Genomic DNA, 12,533 nt, shown 5'->3' on the forward strand with positions numbered 1-12,533 from the left:
GCATGGTGGCTGCTGGGGGAAAAAATCAACTTAGGAACAATCTTATGATTTTAAAAACAGATTATCACAATGCAACAAAACTGCTTCAAATCCCCACCAGATTTGAGGTAAGGTATGGCCAGATGGAGAACAGGGAGGGGGGATAAGAAAGGATGTCCACGTAGCTGACTTCATATAACATACCTGTAGCACCTTGCAATTCCTGCTGTTCTGGTCTGGCAGATATCATTCTACAGAAGGAACTCAGGCAGTTTTTTTGGGGTGCAGAGACATTTATGAAATCCTAATTGAAAATACAAGTGATTCTCTAGAAAGAAAATTAAAATATATGTGTATATATATACATATATAAATATATATATATAAAATATATATAATATATATTAAAATGTATATGTATATATAAAATATATATGTATATATAAAATAATATATGTATGCATGTATATATATGTGTGTATGTATATATGTATACATATATATATATGATATATATTTATATCAGGGCTGGGGAGGCAGTGGGGGGGATGGAAGACTGAGGAGCAGATGGCAGGGGAAAAAAATTCAAGATTTCCTACTTCATGCAGCGGCTGTCTTGCTCCATTACTTCCTATGATGAGCAAGAGTGTTTTAGGGGCTATTTTTTTCTGCAGCAGGTCAATGTTCTCTGTAAAGAGAAGCAACAGGAAGAGGGCAATGGTTTTGTGCTGTGAGGGAAAAATACGGACACCCTTTAAGGGGAAAGGCACTGAGAATAATATTCCTCAGGATCTCTTCCCTCCTGTAGCTTTTTTGTACTTGCCAAACATTATTTCAAGGACAAATAGTTGTCCGTTTTTTTTGTGGCATGCAACTAGCGCAGCGTGGTATGTGGGGTGGAGCGATGGAAGGAAAGGTTTAATTTATTTTACTCTTGTAGATATAAAAAGTGCATTTGGTTCGACAAACAATTACTTGTTGCTTATTATTTTTATATGGGACACAAGTCATTTGCAATATCTTCTCACAAGGGCTTAGAGACAAACCTCCTGAAGAAAATCAGCGAGTAGTTACTGGAGTAGGCACAGCAGAAAGCAAAAACAGAAATTCGATCTCAGGAAAGATTCCATACCAATGAAATAAACTTGAGTAGTAAACAGAAGGAAGGAGGGAACAGAAATATTAAAAGGAGGAAGGAGTTTGATTTATGTACTCAGAGTCTGGAAAAGCTAAATATTACAAACAGGTTTGAACATGGACAGAACTGTGTAAGGTAGTAATAGCATTGGTCTTCATTTTGCAATTTTCCTCTAATAATCTCAAAGCACCTCCCATACATAATGAAAGACAGAAAGTTCATGAAAAATATAGCTGCTAAATATCTAAACCAGTTGCCAAGCGAGCTTGAAGCATCTGTTTTGGAAGCCTTTTAAAATAAAATGTCTAGTTAATGGACATTTGACTGACTTGAGTGTTATGGTTTGAATGTGAGATGTCCCCCAAAAGATCACATATGAGACAATGCAAGAAGGTTCAGAGGAGAAATGATTGGACTGTGAAAGTCTTAACCCAATCAGTGAATTAATCCCAGCTGGGATTAACTGGGTGGTAACTAGAGGCAAGTGGGGTGTGGCTGGAGGAAGTGGTTCATTGGGGGGGGTGGCTATAGGATATATATTTTGTATCTGGAGCTGGAGCCTGTCTCTGCTTCATGATCTATGTGATGTGAGCTGCATCCCTCTGCCACACTCTTCCGCCATGATGTTCTACCTGAAGCCCTCAGGAAGGGAGCCAACCCTCTCTGGACTAAGATCTCTGAAACTGTGAGCCCTCAAATAAACTTTTCCTCCCCTACAGTTGTGCTGATCAGATTCTTTAGTCACAGCAGCAAAAAAGATGACTAAAACACTTAGTGTTTTGCTATTAAAAATAAAGTTGTTACGAACATTTGTATATATGTCTTTGAGCATGCTTTCTTTTCTTTTAGGTAACTAAATACCCGAGAGTAGAACTTCACAGTCAAATGCTAAGTATACACTTGCTTTGATAACAGATTGTCCAACAGTGTTCCAAAGTAACAATGCCATTTTACATTCCCAGAAGCATTGGTTTTCAACCTTTAGCTGGTGTCAGAAGCACCTGGAGACTTCAGCTAAAACATGGATTCATAGGTGCACTCAGAGTTTCTGATTCAGCATGTCTGGGCAGTGGGTTAGATGGAAAGGTTGCATTTCTGACAAGTTCTGAATGAGGCTGATGTTGCAGATTCAGGGACTATACATTGAGGATCACCAGTTTGGGCATAGCTCTATCTAATAAGAACCACCATTGTATTGAATTCCAACTATATATGCAGTCCACATGTATCCTGTTAGGTGGGTACCACCCTCTCTTCAAGCATTCCATGGTTCAAACTGAAGATGAGACATAGCAAACTATTACTCAATCCTGAGCAAGCCAGGGGCAGTCCTGTGTTCAAACACGAATTGCTGGAATTTGAGTCCTTCAGTGTATATTACATTAAGTTGCTTAGGAATGCGAAGAAGCATAGTCTATTAAAAATAGATAATCACACAAGATGCAGGGAAAAAAAGGTAAGAACTCAAAACTTAAAGAAAGTAAATTATTTTCAAAGGGACTATAGTCACATCATTTTGATCCATAAGGCTACATCTCTGCTCTGGTATTAGTCATAAACATACGAACAGAACTAAAGTTATGCAAATATCAACGGTGACAGGTTTCTCCTTTCCAAACTTCTCCCCACTTTTGGCATCATCAGAATTAAAAACCACAGATAGATAGAAAGTCATGTTGGAGTGCTGTAGGTTTCATGAAGGATGGAGGGAAGAGCTCATCAATCACACCCTGACCTTGCTCCATAGGTTCCTCAGTCCTACTTATCATCTCTCCTAGGTTCATCCTTTCTTCTTTCCTCCAGTATGCAAATTTTCCCCTTTAATATGCAGAGTTTCTTTCCTTCCTGAAAACTGGACACCACCCAGGTATCCCCAGATATAGGACACTGCTTTTATTTCATGCTAAGACTGTGGAAACACTCTCTCTTCCCTAATGGTCTCCCTACAGAGACATTTTCAGATGAGCTGTTTGAGATCAAGCATTCTCCATGTAATTACCTAGAGAACTTAAAAATTTTTTCCTGGTGATTTCATATGGAGCGTTTGAACATCCTAAATCTGCATTGTCTACATGTAGCTATTGAGTACTTCAAAAGCATTCCACTAGAGATGTGTTGGAATTAGAAAATACACACTCAATTTTGAAGATTTAGTATGACAAAAAGAATATAAGTATCCCGTTAATATTTTTATATTGACTATATATTGAAACAATAACATTTTGTATGTACTAAATAAGATGTATTACTGAAATAAATTTCACCTCTTCCTATTTCATTATTGTAACTACTAGTAAGTTTAAAATTACATATGGCTAGCAGTAATGAACGAACAAATGAATGAGTGAATGAATGTAGACTATTTTCCTTAGATTATAAGCATTTTGGTGACAAGATTTTTTTTCCCACTGCTCAGTGTCTCAGCACAACAAGAGCTCAGTAAATATTTGTTGAAAGATGAGAAGCAAGAAATACTATAGAGAAAGAGAGTGGGCAATGAGGAAAAGGTCCATATCACCTGGGAATATTTGGTTGGGCAAAACATAAAGAGTACAGATCAACCAAATCACTAAATAGGGCCCAGCCTTATTATTAAAGCCACAAGTTGGGGGTTTGGTTGTATCTTACTTAATTATGAAATGTGTGCTTCAGCCATTTAATGTCTATGGCTCATTCTCTAGGCTGCAATTTGCATAGTGAAAAATGAGTCCAAGGTTATTTTTTCATGAGGGATTTCAACCACTGAAGAAGAGACCTGAAACCTAGAATATCTGCGAGTCCCTTGCTGCTCACTGCAAAGAAAGAAAACTCAGGCATTTAGAAATTGAACGAGCATCCATCAGCTGGAAGTGGACAACATAGTCCAGGCAAATCAGAGGGTTTCCGTAGATGGTTTAAAACTCTTTGCACTTTGTTCTCTTCACCCTACCCAGACTTGAAGAATAAACTCCACTCAAACATAGTAAAGAGACAGGGTAAAAAAAAACTCAGGTTTTTATTCAACAAAGGCAAAAACATAAGCATTTCACAAGAATAGGAAATCTATTTCTAAATCTATTTCAAGAAGGAAAAAAAAAAAGTTCCAGATTCTAGAATGGACAGGTCAAAGATGTGCTTCCAGTATCAGCAAATCAGGGCAACAGCAAGTTGGTATTTTGTTGTTGTTGTTTGTTTGTCTGTTTATTTGTTTGTTTTGTGTGTGTGTTTTAAATTATTTTTTTATTTATGTATGACAGTGGAATGCATTACAGTTCTTATTACACATACACATATAAAGCACAATTTTTCATATCTCTGATTGTACACAAAGAATATTCACACCAATGAGTGTCTTCATACATATACGTTGAATAATAATGTCCATCACATTCCACCATCATTTCTAACTTCCTGCCCCCACCCTTCCCCTCCCACCCCTCTGCCCTATCTAGAGTTCTTCTATTCCTTCCATGCTCCCCCTCCCTACTCCACTATGAATCAGCCCTCCTTCTATCAGAGAAAACATTCGACATTTGGATTTTTGGGATTGGCTAACTTCAATTAGCATTATCTTCTCTAACTCCATTCATTTACCTGCAAATGCCTTGATTTTATTCTCTTTTATTGCTGAGTAATATTCCATTGTGTATATATGCCACAGTTTTGTTTTTTTTTATCTACTCATCTATTGAAGGACATCTAAGTTGGTTCTACAGTTTAGCTATTGTGAATTGTGCTGCTATAAACATTGATGTGGCTGTGTCTCTGTAGTATTCTGTTTTTAAGTCTTTTGGTTATAGACCGAGGAGAGGGATATCTGGTTCAAATGGTGGTTCCATTCCCAGATTTCCAAGAAATCTCCATACTGCTTTGCATATTTGCAGTACCACCAGCAGTGTATGAGTGTAACTTTTTCCCCACATTCTCACCAACACTTTTTGTATTCATAACAGCTGCCATTCTGACTGGAGTGAGATAAAATCTTCAAATGGTTTTGATTTGCATTTCTCTAATTGCTAGCGATGATGAACATTTTTTCATATATTTATTGACTGCTTGTATATCATCTTCTGAGAAGTGTCTGTTCGGATTCATGGCCCATTTATTGATTTGGTTATTTGTTTTTTTGGTGTTTAACTTTTTGAGTTCTTTATATACTCTAGAGATTAGTGCTCTATCTGATACGTGAGAGGTAAAGTTTTGCTCCCAAGATGTAGGCTCTCTATTCACCTCACAGAAACTTTTTAGTTGAGTCCATCCATTTATTGATTCATGATTTTAATTCTTGCACCAAAGGAGTCTTATTAAGGAAGTTGGGGCCTAATCCCACATAATGGAGATTAGGGCTTACTTTTCTTTCTGTTAGACACAGGATCTCTGATTTTATTACTAAATCTTGATCCATTTTGAGTTGAATTTTGTGCATGGTGAGAGACAGGGGTTTAATTTCATTTAGTTGCATATGGATTTCCAGTTTTCCCAGCACCATTTGTTGAAGAGGCTATCTTTTCTACAATGCATATTTTTGGCACCTTTGTCTAATATATGATAATTGTAATTTGTAGGTTAGTCTTTGTGTTCTCTATTCTGTACCATTGGTCTACCCAGTCTGTAGTGCCAATACCTGTTTTTGTAATTATTGCTATGTAATATAGTTTAAGGTCTGGTATAGTGATGCCACCTGCTTCACTCTTCCTGCTAAGGATTGCTTTAGCTATTATGGGTCTCTTATTTTTCCATATGAATTTCATGACTACTTTTTCTATTTCTTTTTTAAATATATGCATTTATTTTATTTATTTTTTTTATTTTATGTGATGCTGAGGATCAAATCCAGGGCCTCACACATGCTAAGCAAGTGCTCTACCACTGAGCCACAACCCCAGCTCCTGCTTTTTCTATTTCTATGAGGAATGCCATTGGGATTTTGATAGGAATTGCATTAAATCTGTATAGTGGTTTTGGAAGTATGGTCATTTTGATAATATTAATTTTGCCTATATAAGAGCAAGGTAGATCTTTTCCATATTCTAAGGTCTTCTTTGACTTTTTTCTTTAGGGTTCTGTAATTTTCATTATATAGATCTTTCACTTCTTTTGTTAAGTTGATTCCCAAGGGTTTTTTTTTTTTTTTGAGGCTATTGTAAATGGGGTAGTTTTCCTCATTTCCCTTTCTGAGTATTTGTCACTGATATACAGATATGCCTTTGATTTATGGGTTTGATTTTATATCCTGCTACTTTGCTGAGTTCACTTACTAGTTCTAGAAGTTTTCTGGTGGAACTTTTAGGGTCTTCTAGGTATAGAATCATATCATCAGCAAACAGTGCCAATTTGAGTTCTTCTTGTCCTATACATATCCCTTTGATTTCTTTCTTCTGTCTAATTGCTCTGGCCAATGTTTCAAGAACTATGTTAAATAGAAGTGGTGAAAGAGGGCATCTCTGTCTTGTTCCAGTTTTTAGAGGAAATGCCTTCAATTTTTCTCCATTTAGAATGATGTTGGCTTGAGGCTTAGCATAGATAGGCTTTATAATGTTGAGATATGTTCCTGTTATCCCTAATTTTTCTAGTGTTTTGAAGATAAAGGGGTGTGTATTTTGTCAAATGCTTTTTCTGCATCTATTGAGATGATCATATGATTTTTATCATATAATTGTTATCATATGATTCTTATCTATTGATGTGATAAATTACATTTATTGATTTCCATATGTTGAACCAACCTTGCATCCCTGGGATGAATCCCACTTGTTCATGGTGCATGATCTTTTTGTATTCGATTTGTCAGATTTTATTGAGAATTTTTGTATCTATGTTCATTAGAGATATTTGTCTGAAGTTTTCTTTTATTGATGTAGCTTAGCCTGGTTTTGGAATCAGGGTGGTTGGTCTCATAGAATGATTTTGGAAGTGCTCCCTCTTTTTCTATTTCCTGAAATAAATTGAAGAGCATTGGTATTAGTTCTTCTTTAAAGGTCTTGTGGAACTCACTGTGTATCCATCTGGGTGGTCCTGGGCTTTTCTTGGTTGGTAGTCTTTTGATAGCATCTTCTATTTTCTCACTTGAAATTGACCTGTTTAAATTGTATATATCATCCTGATTCAATTTTGACAAATTATATGACTCTAGAAATTGCTGATGCCTTTGATATTTTCTATTTTATTGGAGTATAAGTTTTCAAAATAATTTCTCATTATCTTCTGTATTTCTATAGTGTCTGTTGTGATATTTCCTTTCTCATCACGTATGTTAGTAATTTGAGTTTTCTCCTCCTTCTCTTCATTAGCATGGCTAAAGGTCTGTCAATTTTATTTATTTTTTCAAATAACCAACTTTTTGTTCTATCAATTTTTTTCCAATTGTTTCTATTTCATTGATTTCAGCTCTGATTTTAATTATTTCCTGTCTTCCACTGCTTTTGGTATTGATTTGTTCTTCTTTTTTTAGGGCTTTGAGATGTAATGTTAAGTAATTTATTTGTTGACTTTTTCTTATTTTAAGGAATGAACTCCATGCAATGAACTTTCCTCTTAGAACTGCTTTCATAGTGTCCCAGATATTTCGATATGTTGTATCTGTGTTCTCATTCACCTCTAAAAAATTTTTAATCTCCTCCTTGATATCTTCTGCAATCCATGGTTCATTCAGTAGCACATTATTTAGTCTCCAGGTGTTGGAGTAGCTTTTGTTTCTTATTTTATCATTGATTTATAAATTCATTCCATTATGATCTGATAGAATATAGGGTACTATCTCTACTTTTTAATATTTGCTAAGAGTTGCTTTGTGACTAGTATATAGTCTATTTTAGAGAAGTATCCATGTGCTGCTAAAAAGAAAGTGCATTCGTTCATTGAAGGATGAAATATTCTATATATGTCAGTTATATCTAAGATATTAATTGTATTATTGAGTCCTATGGTTTCTTTGTTCAGCATTTGTCTGGAAGATCTACCTAGTGATGAAAGAGGTTTGTTAAAGTCACCCAGAATTATTGTGTTGTGGTCTATTTTACTCTTGAACTTGAGAAGAGTTTGTTTGATGAACATAGACACTCCATTTTGGGGGGGGCATATATATTTATAATTGTTAAATCTTGTTGGTGTATGGTTCCCTTGAGCAGTATTTAGTGCCCTTCTTTATCATTTTTGATTGACTTTAGTTTGAAGTCTATTTATTTGATATGAGGATGGAAACCCCTGCTTGCTTCTGCAGTCCATGTGAGTGTTTTTGATTTTTTCCAAATTTTACCTGCAGTCTATAGATGTCTTTTCATATAAGATGAGTCTCTTGGAGGCAACATATTATTGGGTCTTTTTTTAAAAAAATCAATCTGCTAGTCTATGTCTTCTGATTGGTGAGTTTAGGCCATTAACATTCAGGATTATTATTGAGACATAATTTGTATTCCCAGCCATTTTTGTTTATTTTTGGCATTTAATGTGACTTGGTTTCTCCTCTGATTAGATTTTCATTTAGGGTAACACCTCCCTCTGCTGATTTTCATCATTGTTTTTTATTTCCTTGCCGCAGTCCGGCTGCAGCAACATAACCGGGGGGGGGGGGGGGGGGGGGGGGGGGGGGAGGGGTGACGAACAACTTGCGTACATTGATACAGCAGGAGTGGGAGCCATTTACTGTAGGACAGGAGGGGCATATATACATTCCACACAGCTTATCTTAATTAACATAAACTAGATACAGCAGTCAACCAATAAGGAATCTCCACACTTAATGGCTCGCTGGCGTTACTTCACAAACCAGTCCCCCTGGCAAAATGCCAGGCGCCATCTTGACTTGTTTACAGACCCTAACAGTTCCTCTTCTTGGAACATTTTGCTGAGGATGTTCTGTAGTGCAGGCTTTCTAGTTGTAAATTATTTTAACTTTTGTTTATCATGGAAGGTTTTTATTTCATCCTAAATCTAAAGCTTAGTTTTGCTGGATATAAGATTCTTGGTTAGAATCCATTTTCTTTCAGAGCTTGGTATATGTTGTTCCATGATCTCCTGACTTTGAGGGTCTGGGTTGAAAAGTCTGCTGAGATATGAACTGTTCTCCCCTATATGTGATCTGATTCCCCTCTCTTGTGGCTTTTAAGATTCTATCCTTATTCTGTATGTTAAGCATTTTCATTATAATATGCCTTTGTATAGATCTGTTGTAATTTTGTACATTTGGTGTCCTGTAAGCCTCTTGTATTTGTTTTTCCAATTCATTCTTCATGCTTGGGAAATTTTCTGATATTATCTCATTGAAGAGCTTGTGCATTCCTTTGGTTTGAAACTCTGTGCCTCCCTCTATCCCAGTAACTCTTAGATTTGGTCTTTTGATGCTGTCTCATAATTTTTGGATGTTCTGTTCATGGTTCTTATTATCTTCACTGTGTGATCAACTTTATTTTCCAGATTGTATACTTTGTCTTCATTATCTGATGTTCTTTCTTCCAAGTGATCGAGTCTGTTAGTTATGCTTTCTATTGAGATTTTTATTTGATTTATTATATCCTTCATTTCAAGGATTTCTGGTTTTTAAAATTTTTTGTTGATTTTTTAAAAACTAAATGACAGGAGAATGTATTACAATTCTTATTACACATATACAGCACACTTTTTCATGTCTCTGGTTGTATATAAAGTATGTTGACACCAATTCGTGTCTTCATACATGTGCTTTGGATAATGATGTCCATCACATTCCACCATCATTGCTAACTCCCTGCCCCCTCCCTTCCCCTCCCACCCCTCTGTACTATCTAGAGTTCATCTATTCCTCCCATGCTCCCCCTCTCGGCCCCACTATGAGTCAGCCTCCTTATATCAGAGGAAACATTAGACATTTGTCTTTTGGGGATTGGCTAACTTCACTTAGCATTATCTTCTCCAACACCATCCATTTACCTACAAATGCCATGATTTTATTCTCTTTTATTGCTGAGTAAAATTCCATTTTGTATATATGCCACATTATTTTTATCTATTAATCCACTAAAGGGCATCTAGTTTGGCTCCACAATTTGGCTATGTCCCTGTAGTATGTTGTTTTTAAGTCTTTTGGTTTAGACCTAGGAGAGGGACAGCTGAGTCAAAAGGTGGTTCCATTCCCAGATTTCCTAGGAATCTCCAAGAAGAATCTCCTAGAAGAAAAAGTAGGCCCTAATCTTCATCATGTGAGATTAGGCCCCAACTTCCTTAACTAGACTCCTATAGTGCAAGAATCAATAAATGGGATAGAATCAAACTAAAAAGTTTCTTCTCAGCAAAAGGAACAATCTGTGAGGTGAATAGAGAGCCTACATTCAGGGAGCACATTTTTACCCCTCACACATCAGATAGAGCACTAATCTCTAGGATATATAAAGAACTCAAAAAGCTAAACACCAAAAATAAATAAATAACCCAATCAACAAATTGGCCAAGGACCTGAACAGACACTTCTCAGAGGAGGATATACAATCAATCAACAAATATATTAAAAAAATGTTCGTCATCTCTAGCAATTAGAGAAATCCAAATCAAAACTACTCTAAGATATCATCTCACTCCAGTCAGAATGGCAGCTATTATGAAGACAAACAACAACAAGTGTTGGGGCGGATGTGGGGAAAAGGGTACACTCATACATTGCTGGTGGGACTGCAAATTGGTGCAATCTGTTTTTTTTTTTTTTTTTAATATTTATTTTTTAGTTGTAGTTGGACACAATACCTTTATTTTATTTATTTTTTAATATGTGGTGCTGAGGATCCAACCCAGCGCCTTGGACATACTAAGTGAGTTCTCTACCGCTGAGCCACAACCCCAGCCCCTGACTGTTTTTTTTTTTTTTCAGAGTCTCTATCTCTCGCTTGAAGTAATCTTTTGCTACCTGTATTTGCTCTCTTACCTCATTGTTTGAGTCATCAATTTTTGCCTGTATTTGCTCATTTAGGTCATTCTTTAATTCACAGATTATTTTAATCATGAACCTTCTGAACTCCTTCTCTGACATTTCATCAACTTTGCTGCCCATAGGTTCTGTTATTATCGTGTCCTGGTTTGTTTGGGGCACTTTTCTCCCTTGTTTTTTCATGTTGTCTGTGTGCCTTCCTTTCTTGCAGTGTGGATCTGAGATATTACAGTTTCTTCCCTATATTCTTGTAGTACCCATGCAGATTGTCTGTACCTTACCTTGATATTGGGCTTCCAGCCCCTGCTGGTGTCCCTCAGTGTATACTACTGCATCTAAAGGGGGTGGTAGCAATAGCCGAAGTAACTTGAGATAATAGTTGAGATGCCCCAAGATGGAAGCAATGTCCTACAGAGATGGTGCTGAAAGGGCGGGCCTCATACTCTCTTTGGGCTGCCTGCTCTGAGATTCAGCTGTTTGTAGGCCCTGTCTGCAGTCAAAAACTTAGGGGCTACTGTGTAGGGAAGGCTATGGCAATGACTGCAGCGTCCCAAGATGAAAGTGCATTAGGCTTAGGCTCCCAGGTGGCGGGTGGGGGGGTGGGGTGCGAACTTGAACCTACTCTGGACCTGGGTCCTTTGCAACTCCGTGTGGATGGATCTGTACTGGGCCTGGGCTCCCATGATAGTCTGCTGGTTGGAAGAGGTGGTCCTGTCCTGGAGGCTGGGCTCCAGCAAGTGCCTGCCGGTGGAGGGGTGAGCCCAGGCCTACTGTGAGCCTGGGTCCTGTGTAGGTTGGTGTCGTGGTCAAGTTGGTGTTTTTTTAAGGGTATGAAATTCAGATAGGAAAAGAAAAAACATTCAGGTAATTATCAAGGGTCAGATTTAAAAAAAAAAAAAAAGGACTGCTTAGACTTGTCATGCTACAGCTTACTTTTAATTTTGAGTGAAATATGGGGATGGACACTGTAATCTTAATAGCATTTAGATCTTAATGTGGACCTAAGAGAGTTCAATTATCATCTGATTTATTATCCACACTTGAAAATACTGGGGTTCTCCATGCTCTAACTTTTTGCACTAAAATTAAACAGAATATGTTTATCATAACACCAAACCCCCTATAATATGTTCTATGCATGATAAACCCAGAGTTAGACCCATAGTCAGGTAGGCCCCTAAAAATCAAGGTTATCATTATTACACATGGGTCTTGTCATCAGTGTTTCTGAAGTTTTTACTTTCACATAACTGTGGAAAACTGGATCTGTTAAGTTAGCTCTTTAAACTATATAAAAAATCTATATCAGCGGGCTTTTAGGGCCTTGAAACTATTCTGTATGACACTATAATAGCATATATATATGCATATCCTTATGTTTGTCAAAACCCACATAACACAGAGTGAATCCTAATGTGAATTTTGGTTAATAATTATTAGTGAGTGTTTGCCGCAGTCTCGGCTGGGCACAGAATCACGAGCCACCACACAGCTTTGTAGATTCAAAACGCAAATCTTTATTCCCGAACTCACACCGGCCTCCAC

The sequence above is a fragment of the Spermophilus citellus genome, assembly GCF_964194105.1.
Source record: "Spermophilus citellus genome assembly, chromosome: 12".
Classification (NCBI taxonomy): domain Eukaryota; kingdom Metazoa; phylum Chordata; class Mammalia; order Rodentia; family Sciuridae; genus Spermophilus; species Spermophilus citellus.